The sequence below is a fragment of the Camellia sinensis genome, chromosome 8 (genome assembly GCF_055761805.1).
Source record: "Camellia sinensis isolate YWXY chromosome 8, ASM5576180v1, whole genome shotgun sequence".
In the NCBI taxonomy this organism is placed as follows: domain Eukaryota; kingdom Viridiplantae; phylum Streptophyta; class Magnoliopsida; order Ericales; family Theaceae; genus Camellia; species Camellia sinensis.
In genome coordinates this window covers 116,505,070-116,530,056 of record NC_138968.1, presented here as the reverse complement: position 1 = coordinate 116,530,056, position 24,987 = coordinate 116,505,070, and the positions used below count along the sequence as shown (strand labels likewise).

The 24,987-nt window shown below is 38.1% G+C and overlaps 1 pseudogene across 1 annotated transcript; it reads right to left on the bottom strand.

The window, feature by feature from the left end:
• Window positions 1–1,463: 1,463 nt before the first annotated feature.
• On the bottom strand, window positions 1,464–24,473 carry LOC114267246 (ERBB-3 BINDING PROTEIN 1-like; annotated as a pseudogene). The gene is made up of 8 exons (XR_014339188.1): window positions 24,196–24,473; window positions 23,859–23,943; window positions 23,575–23,724; window positions 23,327–23,480; window positions 5,854–6,069; window positions 3,342–3,478; window positions 3,170–3,261; window positions 1,464–1,558 (listed from the first exon to the last, which is right to left on the bottom strand). The product of XR_014339188.1 is annotated as an ERBB-3 BINDING PROTEIN 1-like (transcript).
• Between the last annotated feature and the right edge of the window lie 514 nt (window positions 24,474–24,987).

The following is a 24,987-nucleotide window of genomic DNA, read 5'->3' as shown; positions in this document are numbered from 1 at the left end:
CGTGAGAAAACTAGTTGGGACATTCGTACGGTGATTCGAGGGCTGTTTTGCATTTTCACCCCCTTAACGCCCTTTTTCAGTTAAGTTTAAGACGTGTTCGGCTCTAACTCCCAACCTACACGTGCTAATGACATTCCATCTATTGTCACAGGTCCTATTTCACGTGAGGAAACTAGTTGTGATGTTTGTACGGTGGTTCGGGGTCTGTTTTGCATTTTCGCCCCCTTAATGCCCTTTTTTTGGTTAAGTTTAAGCCGTTTTCGGCTCTAACTCCCAACCTACACGTGCTAACGACATTCCGTCTGATGTCACAGGTCCTATTTGACGTGAGAAAACTGGTTGTAACATCTGTACGATGATTCGAGGGCTGTTTTGCATTTTCACCCCCTTAACACCCTTTTTCGATTAAGTTTAAGCCGTTTTCGGTTCTAACTGCCAACCTACACGTGCTAATGACATTTCGTCTCTTGTCACAGGTCCTATTTGACATGAGGAAACTGGTTATGATGTTCGTACGGTGGTTCGGGGGCGTTTTGCATTTTCGCCCCCTTAACGCCCTTTTTCAGTTATGTTTAAGCTGTTTCCAACTCTAACTCTCAACCTACACGTGCTAATGACATTTCGTCTGTTGTCACAGGCCCTATTTGAAGTGAGAAAATTGGTTGTGACGTCCGTTCGGTGATTCGAGGGCTGTTTTGCATTTTCGCCCCCTTAACGCCCTTTTTCGGTTAAGTTTAAGTCGTTTTTAGCTCTAACTCTCAACCTACAAGTGCTAATGACATTCCGTCTGTTATCACAAGTCCTATTTGACGTAAGGAAACTGATTGTGACATCCATGCGGTGGTTCGGTGCCTATTTTGCATTTTTCCCTCCTCTAAAACCTTAATTTATTGTAGTGTTGGTTGAGAGGTTAATCAAGAATTAGCATATTTACATGACAAAAATATGAGAGCAATACTACATTCACTAAAATTTTTACTAAAAGACATTTGATGTTTCAAGAATGTCTAAGAAAAAGGATATATAAATCTACTTTTTAGATCTACTTTTTATGTCCAGTGGTGTGTAAGTAAGATGATTGATTGATGATTTGAGAATAAATAAGAGAAAATTAATTTAGATATTTTAATAAAGTGTCATATCATTATGTTTAAAAAATGAGTCTAACATTAAGTGCTGAAAAACCATGATAACAGTTAGTAGTTCTATAGATGCAAAAGAATAAAATTGCCACCAGGATAGATAGCAAGGATCTCACATACCAAACTTTGTAAATATTTTTTTGTGATTATCTCTGTGCTGTAAATATGAAGACACTTCAAGAATGCCGGGTAATCATCTGAACTATGCAACCTCTCCTTCACTTGCACACAAAAAATGAACTTTTGCTTGTACATGCCTGGAATGATATTGAGAAAACCACAAATAAAAGAAGTTAAGAAATAAGAGTAGAGCAAGCTTACTCAACATGTGGCAGCAATCCAACTGAAAACTATAAAAGAGAAGCTGACATTTTTGAACTTCAAAGCAGTGAGATAAAATGAAGCATATGCATGTTCTGCAAAGAAATCAAACAATAAGCAACATGAGGAGATCAGAGTTTAGGAAAAGGGGAAATGAGATAAAATGAAACATATGCATTCTCCATCAGTGCGAGCCACACAGTCGTTCGGGGCCTGTTTTGAATTTTTGTCCCCGAAACGCTTTTTTTCGACTAAGTTTAGGGCGTATTCGGCTCTAACTCCCAACCTACGGGTCTGAATTACGTTTCGTCAATTCTCACAAGTCTTATTTGTCATGATGAAGCTATCCGTGTGAGCCACACGGTCGTTCGGGGGCTGTTTTGAATTTTTGCCCCCGAAATGCCCTTTTTTTGACTAAGTTTAGGGCGTATTCAGCTCTAACTCTCTACCTATGGGTCTAAATTACGTTCCGTCTATTCTCACAAGTCCTATTTGTAATGGGGAAGCTATCTGTGACAGTCACACGGTCGTTCGGGGGCTGTTTAGAATTTTCACCCCCGAAACGCCATTTTTCGACTAAGTTTAGGGCATATTCAGCTCTAACTCTCTACCTACGGGTCCGAATTATATTCCGTCAGTTGTCACAAGTCCTATTTGTCATGGGGAAGCTGTCCCTGAGAGTCACACGGTGGTTCAGGGGCTGTTTAGAATTTTTTCCCCCTTAATGCCATTTTTCGGTTAAGTTTAAAGTGTTTTCAGCTCGAACTCTCAACGTACACGTGCTAATTACATTCTGTCTACTGTCACATGTCCTATTTGTCATAAGGAAGCTGGTTGGGACATCCGTACGGTGGTTTGGGGGCTGTTTTGCATTTTCGCCTCCTTAACGCCTTTTTTGGGTTAAGTTAAAGGAGTTTTTGGCACTAACTCCCAAATAAGTACCATATGAACTATTTGTTGTTGCAGCAACAGCAGCTAAAAGTAAGACTGGTTAGAGCCCTTTTTATGCTGGACATGTACTTCATTTCTCTCTAGTCCCCTCTTGTTCTGCTGTCCAGCAATGGGTCAAATAACCATCTCAATATCCTTCCATTTTTGGGTAGATAGGTTAGTAATTTCAAATAGTAGTCAGAGCTCCATTAACATGATTACATGAACAGAGAACATAGCAGGAGTTAAGCTGAAATTAGAACTATCATACTACTCATGCCTCTTGTATATTGGACTCTTTAAGACTATAATTCATTATGACCTTTTATTGTACCCTAAACAAAATACAAAACTAGAATAACAATACCTTTTTGATTTCATGCTTGTAAATTTTTTTTCCCTCTCTTTTCTTCCAATTAAGGCTTGTATGGATAATAAATTCATATTGTTGTTTTGGTACTCTACTGTCTCACTACTAAAATTTAATTATTGTGTATGAGTGGTTAAGGCCAAGTTGTTTCTCTATGCTATCCAACTAGAATCTTGTGTATTTAATTTTTTTCTTCTTGTTAAATCATTATATAAATTTAATTTTATACACTCACTTATACATTTTTATACAACTTTGCCAATGATTGAAAATTGCAAATGCAATGCACAGCCCCCACCATTGTCCCATCTCTTAGCTTATGTTTAGTTCTAGGTTGACAAGTTGTTGGTTAAGCCAACTAACATATAGCAGTGTTTGAATCCTTGCAGGATTTAGAATTTCTTACCAGGCTTCTCATAAAGAACATGATATGGTTGCAACAGATCATGATTGACACATTCTACCAATCCCAACCGAGCACGCTTCTCTTCCAAAGCCCTGTCATTTTATATATTTTGCCAATACAATTAGGCCAACGGAGAAAGGACCAATGGCCAAACAAGTAAAATGTAACAAACCTAGCTGTAAATGGCATGATAGGAAATTTCTGGCTTATCTCACTGAATATGAACCTTGACGTTTTCATCTTCAAATGATAGTTCTTGTGACTAGCTCTTTTGTAAATAGTTGTATGTTTCTCGTCTAATAGCTTAGGCTGCAAATTTGACACCAAAAATATGAGCAGAAATAAAACAAGAACAGATAATATCGAGGTAGGTCTACATGGCAAGAATAATTACCTTGCCTTCTATAACGACCCCATTCCGCCCCTAGTAGAATGGTGCCATGATGGCCAGTAATTCGTGAATCACAGAAGGCCAACTTGTAAGATTCGCACACAATCAGAGTATACATATGGGGCTTACAAATACGGAAGCAATAAATTTCAAGTTAAGTAGTCCATGAGAGCAGTGCATAAGTTTAAATGGAATGGCATACATCTTTACATAGCTTTAATACAACAATGAAGTACAAAATACATCTTGACCAAAAGGCTTCTCAGCCATCAAATACAAAATACAATGAAATACAACTAAGAAGCATGATCTTCAAGATGCGGCAAAAGTGCAAAGTCCAAAACAAGTGGCAAGTACATCTAGGCGTCACCGCCGTCCTGCTCGTCACCTACATATATATATAGAGGGGTGACCTTGGATGCTCAGTGAATGGTACAGATAATAAAGGGGTTTACATGGATGATATCTGAAATTCCTATCAAATCAAAGCATAACACATCTTGTACAAAACCCAAGAGCAAATCAAGTTTATCTAACAAATCTTTCAAGTCTCGACAATTAAAGTTTTTCAAGGCTTTCAAGTTCCAAGGGATAACATACACAAAGGTTGTGCTACAAATGCTTATAGTCCCCTAGCACGTACGGACTTCCAAGATTATGCTACAAATGCTTATAGTCCCCTAGCACGTACGGACTTTCAAGATTGTGCTACAAATGCTTATAGTCCCCTAGCACGTACGGACTTTCAAGATTGTGCTACAAATGCTTATAGTCCCCTAGCACGTACGGACTTTCAAGATTGTCATTCAAAACAAAGCTAATACTTGATATACAAAATAGGGATCATCATTCATGCTTCACAAAAATACTTTTCAAAACAAGCAAAGCGAAGCTTTAACGAAACGTTATAACATAGCTTTATTAGAAATACCACTCACATGGCTCTTCAGACGTTGGGGTCAAGGCAAGTCCAAGTCCTACAAACACATGGCAAGGTCTGTTGAATGCACTTCTCAAAACAAGTCTAGCATGCATGCAAATGACCTCGGTATTCTTCAAAGGCTACGTCAAATCGAAACAAAACACAGTTTCTCATCTCGGGAAAACATGCTGGGCGACTACCAGGTCTAGGCTGAGGTCCCACACCTCCTTGCCGAGGTGTTGCCTCAATGGCCACATTCAAGGAAATGAGGTCGGGAAAATCTGGGTTTCCCTCTCTTGAAGAACATGTCGAACATGAAGAACATGAACATAAGGAGGATGAATGCAAGATCATAATTTGCTATTACAAAATCTGAGATTTCATGCTACGAATTCAAAAACATGGACCTGGGTACCCATACTCGAAGATCTTATGGAAACAAACACAAAAGCATGAATCTTAATGCAAACTTTCGGATCAAACAAGACTTTTATTCAAGAACACATGAATACTACTTTCTCTTTCAAAAACCAAACTTTCAATCAATGCATGGCTTATAGTTGTGCTCGATCATGCAATGCAGCTAGATGATTAACAAGGACTACAAGAGTAGGTCAAGAATCTAACCTTAATACACGAATCTAACGGTTAGATCTCTAAGAATCAAGCTCGAAGATCCACTTCTTCACTCTAAAACTCCTTCTAGAGCTTCTCTCTCTCAAGGCAAAGATATGATACAAAATGATAGGTTCTACTCACTGCCGGCTGATTTAACACTCAGCTCGGACACGTGGCAACGGCTGGTTGGTTCTCCCCGAAAAGGTGGCTGACAGGCCAGACAGAGTATGGCGAAAGGGTGTTTAACAAGTAAAGTGGCATGGCATTCTGACAAGGCACTGACATCGGGTGAAAACATCGGCTCCGGTAGGTGAGGTATCAATGATCCCGGCTAGGACGGATGACACTTGGCCTAGCTATGCCACACCTCGGCCTAGATGTGTCACACCTCGGTCTAGGTCGCACCAATCCGGAACAAGATCACTTGGGTTCAAGGTTAACATCTCGACCCAGATGGTACACCTCTCGGCCTTGATGATACACATCGGCCTAGGAGATGACATCTCGGCCAATATGCCAGGACGAAGGTAGAGGTCAACCAAAGTGGTTTTAAGGTGGTTATGGCTTTAAGGTGACCTCGGCTAGACTCACCAGAAAAGAACAAGGCTCGACAAGAAATTTTTCACATAAGCACAAACCAAGACAAAATCTCATTCTAGTTAGGATAAGTCAAGAAAATTCACTACTGCAACTTAGCAAAACAAGATTATACAATTGCACATGCCCGAGGCTAAGGTGAGTAATGAGGGTCACTACACCTTCACCTGTGCTTGTGACTATATCAATTGCATAAACTTCATTCTCCTCAAACTCTGCATCATCAACTCTAGTCTCAAGACTCGAGACACTCAATACAACCTTGTTTCCATCAATCACAAACTGCTTCAGCTGGTGACTAAGGACACCTTCAACGATTTTGCAGTCATAGGCAGCAGCAACCTTCTGAATTGCTTATGTTACATCTTTATTCTGCCATAAAGAAAGAGATTCAACGATAAACCAATAGCCTTTGGCTATCTTCTTCATGAATATAAATCATAACTCAGGTGAAGTATACAATTCAATTTCAGCATTTGCAAAATTCAAAAGCATATCCAATACAGTTAGTATGTGACCCAATATAACCAAATAAGCACTATTACAAATACAGATAAAGATCACACTTTTTTTTGTGTGATATATGTTTTTTAATCACACCTTTTAAGTTTTATCAAAGTGTGATCTTTGGGAGTGTGATTAAAAGGGGTCATTTTTAATCACACTTTTTAAATGTCATTAAAAAATACTTTCATCACATCTTTTCAGTGTGATTAATAATATTTAGATCACATCTTTTAAGTGTGATTAAAAATATTTAGATCACACCTTTTAAGTGTGATTAATAAAATTTAGATCACACCTTTTAAGTGTGATTAAAAACATTTAGATAGTGTGATTAATAACATTTAGATCACATCTTTTAAGTGTGATTAATAACTAATAAAACCTATGATAAAAAAAAAAGAATTCGACATATTTGAAGAATAATCAATATTATTTTTGTACGCGTATTTGAAGAATATAATACACACTATACACTATATTTTGAACCACAACCATATATTGAATGGAATAACGTCATATATTTCATAAATGAAAGTTAAATGTTCAAAAGTATATACAAATAAATTAATAAAAAAATTTAACTGTGATTACATATATTAAAAAAAAAAAAACTTGAAAAAACTGACTTCTTGAATTCTTTGGCCATATTTTGCATCTCTCCAAGAAATTTCTGACCTGAAAAATAAAAAAACAAATTAATTCAGAAACTGCTAGAAGCATATGAAAAAACTTACTATTTTTGTAGAGACTGTTCTTATCTTACAAAAGACAAAATCGAACATTTTCTCATCACAATGACTCTTCATCCCCTGCATCAATAGAAATAAATAACGAATTTGATTATTACTAGTATAAAATGTTTGTATTACCTTATATAAATATGACATATACATATGGAGCATGATTGAACAGTATATATAAACACATATTAGTAAATCATAGCCTTGAAAAATTTTTGTCAAAATTTTTTTATAGCAACACATCAACAGAGAGAGTAAACTAAACTAAATCCCAACAAAAATTAAATCTCAAATCAAGGTAGAGGAAGAAAAACAATTAATATAACAAGTCAAGATGGGTCAACTCTAAAAGACTAAATAAATGAACAATCCCCCACAGTTCCAGTATTTGAGTGTTGAGTAATTCTACCAAGATTTTAACAATTATGTGCTGGTGTATCTATTTTCAGATAAGAAAAAATATAAATAAAGAGTAGATAGAAAGAGAAGAAAGAGATGAAATGATAAAAGAGAAAAGAAGAAGAAAAGAGCACAAAAGAGAACAAGTTTAAAGGAGGGAAAGCCTGGAATAGTTATGGGAAATTATAAATAAATTAGGGGGAAAAAAAGGTTGAAAGCAATTGCAAAAATATGAGATTTGCAAGTCACTTTGTTCGGCTTTACGATTCTAGGAATTTTATATAACAAAAAAATGGCAAGTATTTTATAATAGTAGACAAAAATTAATCTAAGTAAGTTGGTTAAAGCTTGTCAATTTCATTGTCTAGATTAGTATTTGAATCTTACTAATAAATTCTATATTCTTGTTTTCGCATACAAAAATATTAAAAAATAATGAACAATTATGTCACTTCTATATGCTTATTTTTACATTTATTATTTGAATAAAATTTTAGCTATCAAGTGCCCATACAGTAGCAAAAGATATAATTTTTTTTTGAAAAGCACAGAGCAATTTCCACCAATTTTTTTGAAACATTTTGAATTAAAATAAATAAAAAAATTAACTTTTTTACCATTTTCAAAGTACTTTTAAGATTGTCATTACCATATTATTCTAATATAAAATTTTGTATAATTTTTTTATTTGTGAATCATTTTCTTTGGTTAATAAATCTTGCATATTAGTCATGAAACTTCAAACCCCAGTAACAGTGAACACTAATTAAACACACATTGTCTAGTGGATTAAACCAAAAAGGGCGTTGCATTTGAATGTTCTGATTTGTTTAATTTTATTAATACCACTTGCAGAATATTACACACAGTACATGCACTAAGCCAATCAAAGTCTTTCTTTTTCTCTAACAGTAAAATCCTCTTCATTTATTTTGCCCACTCAAATTTCACCATTTACCAACCACTAAAGTTAAGTTAATATGTGGTTGAGATCAATCAAAAGTTCGATCAATCCAAATTACTCATTTTCAAATGTTATCCATACTATAATTGGTATTCCTGTGATCAATTTAATAGTTTTTTTTTTTTTCCACAATTCATATTTGGATTTGGGTTCATCCTTATATTCATTGTATTGGGTATCATGCAATACAAGAGTGATGTACAAGACTGATCTAGTGTGAAGCAATCTCAAACTCTTGAATGTAAGAGTGATATTTTGTGAAGGTAGTGAGTTTTCCTAGGATGTACTTGAGTTTACTATCTTCCATTGTATAAATGCTTTTGTATGTAGTAAAATTTACACATTTTATGAAATTTGTTATGTTCTTGAAGTGATTATATATTCCTTACCAACTAAAAAAATTGTTTATTAGCAAAGAACTTAGCAAAGAAAACAAATGTGGGTTTGGTAAAAGCAATGTCCAGAACTATATACTCATTGACAAATATAGAGCCCATCATACTTTCATATTTCAAGTTCTGTTCCAAAAAACTCGGACAAAAATTTATTCGTGAACAACACCATATTTATCCAAATAACTCAAAATGCCAGCAAAAGTAATTATATTAATAAAAAACAGTAAAGGTTTTGACATATTTGAAAACCAGTAAAGACGACATCAGTAATACCTTTGTTTGACCTTCAAACTTTGGATTTACAACTTTGACAGAGATAACGCATGTTAATCCCTCCCTGACGTGCTCACCACTTAAACTAATAACATTCTCCTAGATTGGATAAAACAAGATTTTAATATTCAAAACAAATAGGCCATAACCAAAGATATTCATTGACAACAACAAAAAACCAAAATAATAGGCTAGAACCAGCACACCTGGAAAATTTTTGATTTCTTCCTGAGGTTATTGAGAGCTCTTGTTAATGATGCCTTCATACCATCTATGTGAGTACCGCCATCAATTGTACGAATGCTATTAGCGTATCCTAGCATTGTGTCTGAATATGCATCAGAGCACCTACAATAAAGATTGAAAAGAGAACTGAATTAGTTCTAGGCTACACAATTGGCATTTTTGCACATAATACTGGTTTATTATACTAAAGTTTGAAGCAAGAAATCAAATGCTTTTGGCATTTGAGAAAACTATATACTGCTCTCTCCCACCTTGTAAGAAATCCAAGCTCATGCTAATGCATCAAGAAGCATGTAACAAGATAGTGAATGAGTGACACGTGGACTGAATCTATTAAAGTGGTCTCTGTATTTTCTTGTGGACTGACCAAAATAAATAAATTTGAAAAAAGAAATTGTCAAGAGATTCATGAAAAAAAAATGCAACAAGAAGAAAGAAAAAAATAATTGCTCACCACTGAAGAGCCACATCAATTCTGATTCCATCTGCTTCTTTTCTACAACCCACAATATCATGAAGTGGTTCATGGATCAAAGAACTATCAATCACTTTACAGTCAAGACTCAAGCATAATGCAAATGTCAAACCAAGAGTTGCAGCGTATGACAATTATCAGTTAACTGAATGATTCACAATCTGCAAGATTTATGTGCCCTGATTTCAGCAGAAGGAACATACTTTTAAATGGCAAATGAAGTGATTTGCTCCAGTATTTTCTTGCTACATAGTACTTGTTGTCTTCCAATACCTTAATTTTCTTTCCAAGGTATAGTATTGAACTCTATGGTCTCTCCTAGTTGTGTGGCTGTCACTCTTTATAAATGTCTATGTCCCAAGTACTAAACAAAAGCAATGTAATAAACTATTGACCGTGAGTAGAAAGGCTGCCCTTTTGAATTCATTTGAAGCTTTCGTATGAAATGAATTTGTTTCATTTAATGCTATTTTCGTGGATCTATCTAAGAATTCTTGCTCTGCGGTGGTGATTGAAGCAATATTCTTTCCATCTTTTAGCTACAAATCATGTGTTATATCCAAATCCTCTAAAATTTATTGAAAATTTAATATCGTCAAATTTGTATCTTTCAGATATAGTAATCAATGTTAAATTTTCTGCTCATTACGTATCTCATCAACAATAGTATTTGGAGAATTCCATCTCAATCTGCTAATCTATTTTTAAGCATTTTTGATAATATGCACATCTATGTCATCCCATTGTGAACGGCCTCCAATTGCACCCAAATATTGACTTCAGTTCTCAAATTTCGAAGCAAGAACAGGCTCAGGTTCAAGAACACTGAAGCATCATGTCTATGAAAAATCGAAGTTCGGACTATCTATGCATTTAGATATGTAAACTTTTGTTTTATTCACATACTAAAATAAAAATATGGTTTTCTAAGTGGGAGTGGCACACCCACACATGAAGAATCCGGGAACTAACAATTAGTGGTTAACTGATATGTCATTAATTAAACTTCCTTAGGGATGAACTATTTTGCAAATATGAAATGAGAAAAGCAAAAGAAGAGATGCTAAAATCATTTTACAAACAAAATTATCCTTTAGTCATTAAAAGCAAAACACCAAGTTATGGAATCATTTCTTTTGAAAACGACATAAACAAAATGTTGGTGCTTGCATAAATATTTAATAAGTATGCAATAATTCATATTCAGACTTAAATGTTTTGAATGCTTATAAGGACTCAAAGGCAATGCTGTGAGAAACCCCCAAAAGGCAGTCGTATTCCACCAACACAAGAATAACTTATAATATATGGCTACATAACAATTTCAAATTGCTTGAGCCATGAATAAAAATGTAGAATCTGACGAGAAAAGTAGGTATATCATATAGAATTGAGATATTTATGGTTATAAAATGTTACCTTTGGCAACACCAATTTTCCATGAACTAATAAGTTAATTCAACAACATTGTTTTCTATCCCTTGAGAACCAGAAACAAGACCTTCATCTTGTTTGGTTAGCATGTTCTGCAATGCATGGCCAAACTCATGGAAGAAAGTCTCAACCTGATTATAGCAATCAATCAATGTGAAGATCATGAAACCGAAATGGAAAAATCTGTAGAACAGTTGCAGCTTATGACTCCTCAGAAAATTGCAAACCTTTAAGTGATCAAATAAATAGATATAATCATATAGATATTAAATAATAATAATAATAATATCTGTCTTAGTCATTAAACCCAATACTTAAAACATTCCCCAAAATCAGAAATAGTAACCAATACTTCCACATGAATTGGCATTTATACAACTTATACACAGAAGTATAATCCATCAATTTTTTGTAGAACACTTGAATATGAACATTTGAATTAAAAAATAAAATAAATAAATAAATAAAAAGGCATACCTGAGAGAGAGGAGAAAATGAATTAATCAAATAGAAACTGAATAAGTTAGAAACTCACAAAGAAAATCAAATCCGTAGAAGGGGCTCAGAGGGTTTCTTGCCGGCGACGATACCGACATCGCAGGCGGAGGGCTTTTCGAGGCGATGTTGGTTTGGGGTGATGAAAGAGATGTAACGCCCTCAAAATAATAACACTAAAACCCATCAAATTAGACACGCATTGGTATAAAAGATAAATATTCTTCTATTCATCAGAGTAGTTCTTTACAAAATTGTTACATGTTAACAACAAAAGCAAATGCCCTACGGGCTTACAGCTTTCCAAGTTAACACTTGGTTACAAAAAGGGAGAGTACTAACTCAATACATATTAAGCCCTAGGCTTGAATTTACATGTAATACATCTAAAGAAAGCAAATAACAAAACAGTCTGACTGCCTCTAGCCTTCCAAGCTATGTCCTTCGAGGTGGCGTGCTACCTGTATCTGAAAATAATGTCCCATAACGGGTGAGCCACAGCCCAGTAGAAATATGCTAAACACAGTATGAGCAATAACTAAGACATTAGCAATTGATAAATGTTCAATTTCCATAAATCAATTCATAACCCATTTCCATTTCATGACCACTATGTTCATGTTTCATTTCAGTTTCCATTTCTTATCAATTTCACAATTTACATCAACGGCTCAGAACCTGGCCAACCACTTATATGAGACAGTGACTCATATTAAACGTTTCCCATTTTACAATAGATAAACATACTAGTTGTATTAACATCTCAACAGATAAGCATACAAGCTGTATCCACGTTTCAACAGATATGCATATTAGCTATATCAACACTTCCAAAGATAAGCATATGAGCTGTATCAACACTTCCATAGATAAGCATATAAGCTACATCAACACATTATTTGACAAGCATATGAGCTGTATCAGTGGAGTCCATCCCCTATCTTCTCCCAAACAACATCCGGTTTAGAGGTCCATCCCCTATCTTCCCCTAAACCGTGGAGTACATCCCCTATCTCCTCCCACACACACAACATATATACACAAAGGTCATATACACAATCAATCAATACATAACGTTAATGTATTCTATCAACCGTCATACTCTATGACATATCCAATTGATTAGTTTTAGTTTGCCTAATCATCATGCATTGTCTACAACAATCAAAACTACCCTCCACCGGTAGCCCAAGCAATTATTTCTAAACAGATAATAAAAGCTCCAACAAATAAAATATCAATGTTTTCAAAAGTGAGCGATTAATAGATCCAACTCCACTATTCTACCATATAATGAACCAATTTCATCATTTCCAACTCAATTTCATAAAGTCACAATTTTCCCAAAATTAGGGTTTTCCACCCGATTTCCCAATATTGACCCAATGGTCTAAATATCAACAACCAACAACGATATCATTATTTTGAACCCACAATACCCATCTTAGACTCAAAATAACAAAATCCTCTTTTAACATTTTGAAACCCTAAGTCCCAAAATTTATCCAACTTCAACACTTTATCAAAACAACCAAAAATCTATGTCAAAGACCATAAGAGTGAGTAGGAATCCCTATCTCAAAATCGGAGCTCAAGGGAAGAAGATGAAGAAACTCAACGTGCTCCAAAACTCAATATTCTCGGATCAAAGTGTAGCCCTCGACGATCAACCCAACTTTTACAAAGGCCGAAGGGAAAGGAAACACTCTAACTAGATCAAACCCTAGAGAGAAGGGAGTTTCTAGAGAGAGGAACTCTCAAAATGTCCTTTTAGAAAGTAAGAGAGAGAGAGAGAGAGAGAGAGAATGTAAAAAGTGAATTTAAAACGCCCAGTTGCCAACTGATAAACGACATTCCCGCTCGAGCGGAGAACACAATGCTCGAGCGTCAAGAACAAAAAAACTAGGTACGCTAGAGCGCAAGAAGGCTCGCTCGAGCGCCAAGACACAAGAATAAAGTACATCCGCTCGAGCGCGAAAGCCAGTCCGCTCGAGCGTGGATTTCCCCCTTCCAGAGCTTACACCAAAAAGTACTACCCGCTTGAGCGCCAGAGTACCCGCTCGAGTGCCACCGTTCGAGCGTAAAGAAACCCGCTCGAGCGTGAAAAACATGCTTGCAGAAGTTCTGCAGAGCACCAAATACTGGGAGCGTGCAAACTCCACTCGAGCGCAACAAGACTCGCTCGAGCGGACCTCCTAAAAACTGGGCAACAAAGAATTGAAACCGAAGCCTAACCAACCTGTAACAACTCTGCCCAATACATCCTAAAACTCAATCAAGCGGAATTAAAGGACGACAACAAGATTGATACAACTACCAACTTCATGGAACCAAGTCCGGAATACAACAGAACAGTAAAGGGATAACCGGGATCGCTATAACCTTCCCCCTTTAAAGAATTTCGTCCCCGAAATTAAACACAAGTTTTTTTTTTTTTCAAAAACAGGTTTTCTCCATTCTTAACAATATTACAACATAATATTAAACAATCCGACCCATTACCGGTCATCTCATCTCTTTTCAAGAGGCAAATCACATTACACATAACAATCTTCATTATCAACATGCATTCCTTTGAAATTTACCAATTTCAACTCATTTTCCATAATTCCATAATACATGCAACATTAACGTCATGCCTGCATTTCCACAATACATTGAACATATGCAATGTTATAACAAATTTCCATTAACCAAAACATTCACAATGTTTTACAACTTAAGACACGTATAATGTTCTTAAAGTTCACCGATATTACAAAATTACCAATACATGGTTACACATCAACAAACAAGTCCGGGTATCTCTCGCGGACTTCCAACTCACGTTCCCAAGTGGCTTCCTCCACTCCATGATGTTTCCACAAAACCTTTACCAAAGGAATGGTCTTGCCACGCAGGACTTCATCCCGCCTATCCAAGACCCGAACTGGTCTCTCCTCATACGAGGCATCCTCATCAACCTCTAAGTCGGTCCAATCTAACACATAGGACGGATCCGGCTCATACTTCCGAAGCATACTCATATGAAACACGTCATGCACTCTGGACAACTGCGGTGGTAAAGCTAAACGATAAGCGACCTCCCTAATCCTCTCAAGGATCTCAAAGGGACAGATAAACCAAGGGGATAACTTCCCACTCTTCCCAAACCTCGCCTAGGTGATATTTTCAAGAAGACATGATCACCTACCTCAAACGCCAAAGGCCTCCTCCTACAGTCGGCATAACTCTTTTGGCGACTCTGGGCTGTAACAAGCCTCCTACGGATAAGCTTAACTTTCTTCGTCGTCTCCCTAACCAATTCCACACCCAACAAAGGTGCATCACCCACCTCGGCCCAACACACTGGAGACCTACACGGTCGGCCATACAAGGCCTCAAATGGTGCCATACCGATGCTAGACTGAAAACTGTTGTTGTAGGCAAACTCCACTAATGTCAAGTGCCTCTCTCACGTCCCACTAAAGTCAAGGACACAAACCCGAAGCATATCCTCAAGGATCTGAATAGTACGCTCGGACTGCCCGTCAGTCTGAGGATGATAAGCCGTACTAAAGGTCAACTTAGTGCCTAAGGCACTCTGCAAACTCTGCCACAACCTAGCAGTAAAACGAGGATCTCTATCTGAGACGATCGTCACTGGGACCCCGTGAAATCTCACTATGTCCCGAATATACAAGTCGGCAAGATGATCTACCGAATCTCTCACGTGCATAGGAATGAAGTGCGCCGACTTAGTCAACCGGTCTACAACCACCCAAATGGCATCACTACCCCGCTGAGTCCTCAGAAGACCTACAACGAAGTCTATAGTGACATGCTCCCACTTCCACTCGGCAATAGGCAAGGGTTGCAACAAACCCGCTGGCCTCTGATGCTCGGCCTTCACTTGCTGGCAAGTAAGGCACTTCGATACGAAAACAGCCACATCTCTCATCATACCCCGCTACCAAAACTGGCGACCCAAATCCCGATACATCTTAGTGCCTCCCAGATGCACCGCAAGGTGCGAATGATGGAACTCTCGGAGTATTTCCTCTCGGCAAGACTCCGGCACAAACAAACGGTCTCAGTATCTCACACTCTGGTCGGGATACACCGTCAAACCCTTCTCAACTTTCCCATTGGAGATCTTCTCTCGGTAGGACTCTACCTCAAGGTCACCTCTCTGTGCCTCTAACACTCGAGTCACAAGTGTAGGCTGCGCAACAACAGAAGACAAGGCCGCCGCCTTAACAGATTTGCCCAGAAGCAAATCGAACTCGCCAAGTACACCCAACATCTCCCATTCCCGGATGGCTATACAAGCTACATCACTAATGGATTTCCTACTAAGGGCATCAGCCACAACATTGGCCTTTCTCGGGTGATAGTGCAACTCAAAATCATAGTCCTCAATGAACTTCATCTACCTTCTCTACCTCAAATTCAAGTCTCTCTGTGTAAACAGATACTTCAAACTTTTGTGGTCCGAGAACACCTTGAACCTCTCACCATAAAGGTAGTGCCTCGAAATCTTCAAGGCGAAGATCACTGCTGCTAACTCTAAGTCGTGTGTAGGGTAATTCTTCTCGTGTATTTTCAACTGACGTGAGCCATAAGCTACCACTTTCCCCTCTTGCATCAACACACAACCCAAACTCTCTCATGAGGCATCACAATAGACTGCATAACCCAACACTCTCTCCGGAATAGTCAAAACTGGAGCGGTGGTCAATCTAACCTTCAACTCTTGGAACGACTTTTCGCAAGTCTCACTCCACACAAACTTGACCCCTTTTCGCGTCAATCTAGTCAACGGCGAAGCTAGCCTGGAGAAATCTTTCACAAACCGATGGTAATACCCAGCTAATCCCAGAAAACTGTGGATCTCAAACACACTCTTAGGCTGTGCCCAATCTTGCACTGCCTCTACCTTGGATGTATCAACAGACACCCCTTCCCCGGATACCACATGGCCTAAGAATTTGACCTCTCCTAGCCAGAACTCACACTTTCCAAACTTGGCATACAGCCTATGGGCTCTAAGCAACTCAAGCACCACTCTCAAGTGTTCCTCGTGCTCCTCCTCAGAAGGCGAATAGATAAGAATGTCGTCCACGAAAATGACCACAAATCGATCTAAGAATTCCCGGAAGATCCGGTTCATCAAGTCCATAAAGAGTGCCGGTGCATTGGTAAGCCCGAATGGCATCACCAGAAACTCATAATGGCCATACCGCGTACGGAATGCCGTCTTAGGAATATCTTTCTCCCTGACCCTCAACTGGTGGTAACCCGATCTCAAGTCTATCTTAGAGAAACAACGGGAACCCTTCAACTGGTCAAACAAATCATCTATACGGGGCATAGGGTACTTATTCTTAACCGTAGCCCGATTCAACTTTCGGTAGTCGATACACAATCTCAAGGCACCATCTTTCTTTTTAGCAAAGAGGGCCGGTGCTCCCCACGGCGAAACACTAGGGTGAACAAAACCCTTATCTAGCAACTCCTGGAGCTGAATCTTCAACTCACTCAACCCGGTTGGAGCAAAACGATAAGGTGCCATAGAAATCGGCGCTGTGCCAGGCACTAAATCAATAGAGAACTCTATCTCTCGGTGAGGTGGCAAACTAACGAGATCCTCGAGAAAAACATCCGAATACTCACAAACCACCCTTGGCAATACAATCTGGGTCTCATCACACTCACTACTCATAAAGCTAGCAAGTAAACCACTAAGCTTATTCCACCCTCGCGGATCATACATCGGCGGCAACACACTACCAACCCAATCCCCCAAGAAATGGAAACACTCCCCGCTCAGGGTACAAACCGTGACCCTCTGGCGGTAGCAATCAATAACAGCCTGGTATGACGATAGCCAGTCCATATCCAAAATAACATCAAAACCCTTCATAGGCATGACAACAAAAGGAAAAGGAAGCCTATGATCGGCGACCTCTATATCATAACCTCTAACACCTTGTTTCAAGATCAATTCACCACCAACAGGCGATACTACACAGATAGGAGATGCTAACTGTGCCAACTCCAATTCCAAAACAGATGCAAATGCAGCAGACACAAAAGAATGAGATGCACCCGTATTAATCAATACACTAGCAACCGGGTTGCAAAACAGAAAGGTACCTCTCACTACTGACGGAGCCAGTACTAGGTCCTGCGCGGTAACAGCATATACGCGCCCTGTATGCCCCTGATCCACCTGCTCACCTCTAGGAGCAAAAGACTGCTGCATTGACTGGGATGACGAAGCTCCCGGATTGGCCCTCGAGGCCTGAACAGACTGAGCTGGCTGATAACTCTGCGTATGCCTAGAACTAGACGCTCCTGAAGTAGCACTCAACTGTGGGCAATACCTCTTCAGGTGCCTAGGCTGACCACACTGATAGCAAGACAAAGGCTGGCCCCTACCCTGACTCTGGCCCTGAGGTCTAGCTGAAGAAGAAGCAGCTCGCTGACCCCCTCCCTTCTGCGGGCAAACCGAAGACTTGTGACCTAGCTGGCCACACGCAAAACAAGTCAAGCCTCCCTAACTGCCTCTCCCAGAGCCCGCACTCGGCATTGGAAAGGTCGATCTAGCCAAACCACCCTGAGACTGCTGAGGGTTAGAACCCCTCTGTCTCTTGCCGTCACCCTGACCATCTTGGCTCCTCTTGGAGCCTCTTTACCCCTCATCCTCTTCCTGCATCATAATTTCCATATGAGCAGCAGCATCAACCAAACGTCTGTACTCTCGGATAAAGGACCCTCCAACCCTCAACTTGAGTCCACGCCTCAACTTCCGCTCAAACTCTAAACAACGGCGTTTCTCGGACGCCACCAGTTCAGGTGCAAACCTGGACAGACTAGTAAAAGTAGCCTCAAATTCGGCCACTGACAAGCCCGACTGTTTAAGCTGGCAAAACTGCTCCCTCAGCTTCTCCCTTGCAGCTGAAGATAAAAACTTCTCCTAGAAAGCATGCACAAACGCCTCCCATGCACCACCAACACTGCCCTTCTCGTATTTCCACCACTGACCCGCATCGCCTTTCAGCTGGAAGGATGCCAAGGTCACCTTTAAAGCCCCGTCCTCGATGCCAAGCATCTTAAACGTCTTCTCCATCTGTTCCAACCACTCGTCAGCCTTAAGTGGCTCCTTCGGATCCCCAACAAACTCGTCCGGATTGGACCAGAAGAATTCCCTCTTCAAGAAGGAAGGCCCTGCCTCAACAACCTGGGCCTGAACTGGAGCCTGAACCGGATTCCCAGCTCGGAAAATACCCACAGACTCCCTCAAAGCATCGGCTATCCCTCGGGCTAAAGCGCCCATAGCCTCCTGACCTGCTGGCTCGGCCATATTGGCCTGGCCAACCCCCTCCTGCTGTGCCGGAATATCATCCGGTAAAGGCATCTCCTGCCTACCACGCCTGCCACGTCTACCACGTTCTCGTCCTGACATCCTAATAAAGGTAACCAAGACCATTAGCACATTCACAAATGTGCCGAAGTTATAACACTCACGTCCTAATACATGGACAACTGTAATTCACTCCACGTAAGCACATAAACACATAAGCACTTACGAATTTCATTTCCGGATAATGATAGTCCCGAGGCGTTACTAGAGTTCCGGTTAGAAACAGCATTGATCAAGTGCTTTTTCAACAAGACTCACAGGAATCCAAGGATCCAATCAATATCCTAGAAACTAAATCCCATACCCAAGTAGTCACGTAAACATGTTATCAAATAAACACATAATATTACACATAAGTCTCTAACAAGCGAGACAAACCCATTGTGATACTAATCACTTCCCACGTACCCAAAGTGTTCGAACCCGGTACGCTCTGATACCAAGTTGTAACGCCCTCAAATAATAACACTAAAACCCATCAAATTAGACATGCATTGGTATAAAAGATAAATATTCTTCTATTCATCAGAGTAGTTCTTTACAAAAGTATTACATGTTAACAACAAAAGCAAATGCCCTACGGGCTTACAGCTTTCCAAGTTAACACTTGGTTACAAAAAGGGAGAGTGCTAACTCAATACATATTAAGCCCTAGGCTTGAATTTACATGTAATACATCTAAAGAAAGCAAATAACAAAACAGTCTGTCTGCCTCTAGCCTCCCAAGCTATGTCCTTCGAGGTGGCATGCTACCTGTATCTGAAAATAATGTCCCATAACGGGTGAGCCACAGCCCAGTAGAAATATGCTAAACACAGTATGAGCAATAACTAAGACATTAGCAATTGATAAATGTTCAATTTCCATAAATCAATTCATAACCCATTTCCATTTCATGACCACTATGTTCATGTTTCATTTCAGTTTCCATTTCTTATCAATTTTACAATTTACATCAACGGCTCAGAACCTGGCCAACCACTTATATGAGACTGTGACTCATATTAAACGTTTCCCATTTTACAATAGATAAACATACTAGTTGTATCAACATCTCAACAGATAAGCATACAAGCTGTATCCACGTTTCAACAGATATGCATATTAGCTATATCAACACTTCCAAAGATAAGCATATGAGCTGTATCAACACTTCCATAGATAAGCATATAAGCTACATCAGCACATTATCTGACAAGCATATGGCTGTATCAGTGGAGTCCATCCCCTATCTTCTCCCAAACAACATTCGGTTTAGAGGTCCATCCCCTATCTTCCCCTAAACCGTGGAGTACATCCCCTATCTCCTCTCACACACACAACGTATATACACAAAGGTCATATACACAATCAATCAATACATAACGTTAATGTATTCTATCAACCGTCATACTCTATGACATATCCAATTGATTAGTTTTAGTTTGCCTAATCATCATGCATTGTCTATAACAATCAAAACTACCCTCTACCGGTAGCCAACGCAATTATTTCTAAACAGATAATAAAAGCTCCAACAAATAAAATATCAATGTTTTCAAAAGTGAGCGATTAATAGATCCAACTCCACTATTCTACCATATAATGAACCAATTTCATCATTTCCAACTCAATTTCATAAAGTCACAATTTTCCCAAAATTAGGGTTTTCCACCCGATTTCCCAATATTGACCCAATGGTCTAAATATCAACAACCAACAACGATATCATTATTTTGAACCCACAATACCCATCTTAGACTCAAAATAACAAAATTCTCTTTTAACATTTTGAAACCCTAAGTCCCAAAATTTACCCAACTTCAACACTTTATCAAAACAACCAAAAATCTATGTCAAAGACCATAAGAGTGAGTAGGAATCCCTACCTCAAAATCGGAGCTTAAGGGAAGAAGATGAAGAAACACAACGTGCTCCAAAACTCAGTATTCTCGGATCAAAGTGTAGCCCTCGACGATCAACCCAACTTTTACAAAGGCCGAAGGAAAAGGAAACACTCTAACTAGATCAAACCCTAGAGAGAAGGGAGTTTCTAGAGAGAGGAACTCTCAAAATGTCTTTTTAGAAAGTAAGAGAGAGAGAGAGAGAGAGAGAGAGAATGTAAAAAGTGAATTTAAAACGCCCAGCTGCCAACTGATATACAACATTCCCGCTCGAGAGGAGAACACAATGCTCGAGTGTCAAGAACAAAAAAACTAGGTACGCTCGAGCGCAAGAAGGCTCGCTCGAGCGTCGAGACACAAGAATAAAGTACATCCGCTCGAGCGTGAAAGCCAGTCCGCTCGAGCGTGGATTTCCCCCTCCCAAAGCTTACACCAAAAAGTGCTACCCGCTCGAGCGTGAAAAACATGCTTGCAGAAGTTCTGTAAAGCACCAAAATACTGGGAGCGTGCAAACTCCGCTCGAGCGCAACAAGACCCGCTCGAGCGGACCTCCTAAAAACTGGGCAACAAAGAATTGAAACAGAAGCCTAACCAACCTGTAACAACTCTGCCCAATACATCCTAAAACTCAATCAAGCGGAATTAAAGGACGACAACAAGATAGATACAACTACCAACTTCACGGAACCGAGTCTGGAATACAACAGAACATTAAAGGGATAACCGGGATCGCTATAAGAGAGGCCTTCGAAGACAGCGACCGTAAGAAACACTCTGCCTCTACCAGCATTGAACACACTCCATCTCCTTCTCTCTCCCTCTCCCTGTCTCTCTCTCTCTTATGTGCCTTGTAATGAACCCTAGGCTTCTAGTTTCGTTTTGATTAGAAGTAGCCAAAGAGTTAAATGTATTTTGAAAGTTTTTTTTTAAAATTTGTTTTTTTTGGTGTTGAGGTTTTTTTTTTGGTCAAAAAATAAAATTGGGAATGGTATATTTTATATAAAAATCAAATTGGAATATTTTATACAAACCCACCTATATAGGGAGTGTGATTAAATATATATATATATATATAATCACACTTATTTAAAAAGTGTGATTAAAAAGTAGTAATGTATATATAATCACACTTTAATTAGAATGTGTGATTAAAGAATATATATATAATCACACTCATTTAAAAAGTGTGATTAAAAAGTTGTAGTGTATATATAATCACACTTTAATTAAAATGTGTGATTAAAAAATATATAAATAATCACACTTTAATTAGAACGTGTGATTATAAAATATATATATATGTAATCACACTTATTTAAAAGGTGTGATTAAAAAGTAGTAGTGTATATATAATCACACTTTAATTAGAAGGTGTGATTAAAAATATATATATAATCACACTTAATTGAAAAGTGACATAAAAAAATAAATATTATCACACTCAATCAAATTAAGTGTGATTAAAATATCAATCTAATTTTTTTTATCACACTTCCAATAAAAGTGAGATAATTTTTTTCATCAAAGTGTGATCTTTAACTATTTTTGTAGTAGTTAAGGCAACTTGGTGAAAAAGAAGAGTAATTGCCATACCCACAGAAGTGACCAGGCTAAATCCTGAAGGTCTAGAACAACTCTACATAAGTTTTTTTTGTTGATTAAAAAGATTTTGCCTCCAGGAATTGTAAGCATCAGCAATAAATCAACCCACAGCATCCCAAGTATGGCATAGTACAATATAAGCAACAGGGAAAATAGGGAATCAACAACAGATTAATCACCTCGGCAAAGTTGCCTTCTTCATAGATTGTGTACGTAGTTATGTTACTATTCTATAGATAGTTTATCTGATCACAAAATATTCTATAAATTTTGTGTCTTGTGACAACATAAGAGGAGAATGCTAAGTACACCCAATACAGATCATGTGGCCCTACAAAGGAAAAAAAAAAGAGAAGAAGATTCAACATGTTTTTAGAAATTAAAATAAGACATTAAAGAATTTATTTAACTTGCATAAAAACAATATCCACTATCAGAGTAACTATGACAAAAGCTTCATCTGGATGTTAATCCATAGCTTATTCAGAATATTCCTCATTTAGGGGAAGCTAGAAGGATTTATGAGCTGGCATAACAAGTCACACCAAGGCACAACCACACAAACAATAAAAAGCTTTCATATATTTTTTTCCAAACCATCCACAAAACAATCAATCATCTATTTTTTTTATTGCAAGGTTGTAGATATTGTTGGCCAAAAAAATTAAGGCAAATGTCTATGATACAAAAAGAAAAAAACAGAAGCCATTACTAACTCTAAGCATTCAACAATTACAACTCAAAATGGTATCATATGATTCATATTAGGTTAAGACAAAATTAAAATGCAAGCCTAATATATTTTTACCTTTCTTCCCGGCCTTAGAAGCCTCAAGGAAACCTCTGCTGCAGTATTTGCTGCGGCAATAACATCAGCTTGACTACCAGTCACTGGTGCTCTCTGAAGGACTTGGGTGTGTGCTACAACAGCAATGAAACCATCTATGTGACACCCCATGTCACTGCATCCAAACATAAAAGTACATCATTATTCACAAACAGTAACATTAGCTCCTCTCATGGTATATAGATAGATGGTGTTCAAATAAAACTTAAATCTTCACCATATCACCTTCTTCCAACACTGCCTCATCGCTGGCAAGTGGAGAGAAATGACAAAGAGTGTTATTCACAGAAACACAAGTGGGGAATGCAACCCCTCTTTCAATCTTCTTCTTGACATTCTTGTACGTATTCCCAGATTGACTGTATATTACACATATTTACAACTATTTAGAATCAAAAGAACCCTAAAATTTAAAATGTAACTCAAACCCATGTATATACACAGTCATATATATACATATATATATATATATAGAGAGAGATATATAACTTACTCTCTGATAAATGAATCGCCTTTCTCACGAATATCAACAATCTTAGCCTTTGGTTTGCATTCTGACAGTACTAATTGCAAAGCCTCTGCATATTTTCAATTTGTTCCATAAATTTGTAGAACTAGGTCATCAAAAAACAATGCATACATGCATAATCAAACACAACATTTAATGAATACCCACTATAAACCACATTTCAATTCCCAATTTTTTTTTTTTTTCTCTTTCGTCCTCGAACAAAAGGCGTTACTTTTAAGCTACGTATATAGAAACACAGAATCATGGATACATACACACACATACATACATATATATATATAGAGAGAGAGAGAATAACTGTTAACGATCTCAGCAACGTTCTTGTATTTGGTGACAACTTCAGGAGAGGAGACATCCAACTCCTTCTCTTCTCTTTCATCGTCCGACATCGATGCGAACTTAACAAACACCTAAGACTCCGATGATTAAAAATAATTATAATTTAAAAAAAAACCCAAAAAAACTAGCTCAAATCATACCCAAAATTGAAAATGATAGACAAATTGAATAGAGCAAAACAAAAATTACTCACCATAGAAATTGCAAGGTATGGATAGTATAGAGATAGAGAGAGAGAGAGAGAGAGAGAGAGAGATCCAGATCAACAGTGAGGGAGAGGACCTAGAGCGACAGAGAGAGAGGGACAAGAACCTGTGATTTGCAGTAGTGGAGGTAACAACGTGCAGCAGTGGAGGTAACGACGTGCAGTGGTGGCAACGTGTGACGATGAGGTGGTGACCGTCACTAAGTGTACGTCTGGTTTGGTGTACTGATCAGAGGGAGAGCAAGAGAGAGAGAACCGTGTGAATAGATTTAGGCAAAAATTTAGTCGCCAATATCAAATGTTTTCCAGTAAAATTTTGAAGACATTTGCCGACTAAATTTTAGTCGTTGAAAGATAAAAAATAAAAAATAAAAAATAATTGGTGACTAAAATAATTTTTTGTCGTTGAAAGTAAGTTTTTGTTGACTAAAACTTTAGTCGCCAAAGAGAAAAAATAATTTTTTTATTTTTCATTCGGCGACTAAATATTTTAGTAGCCAAAAATCAATATACGGCAACTAAATAATTTTTTGTTGTTGAAAGTAA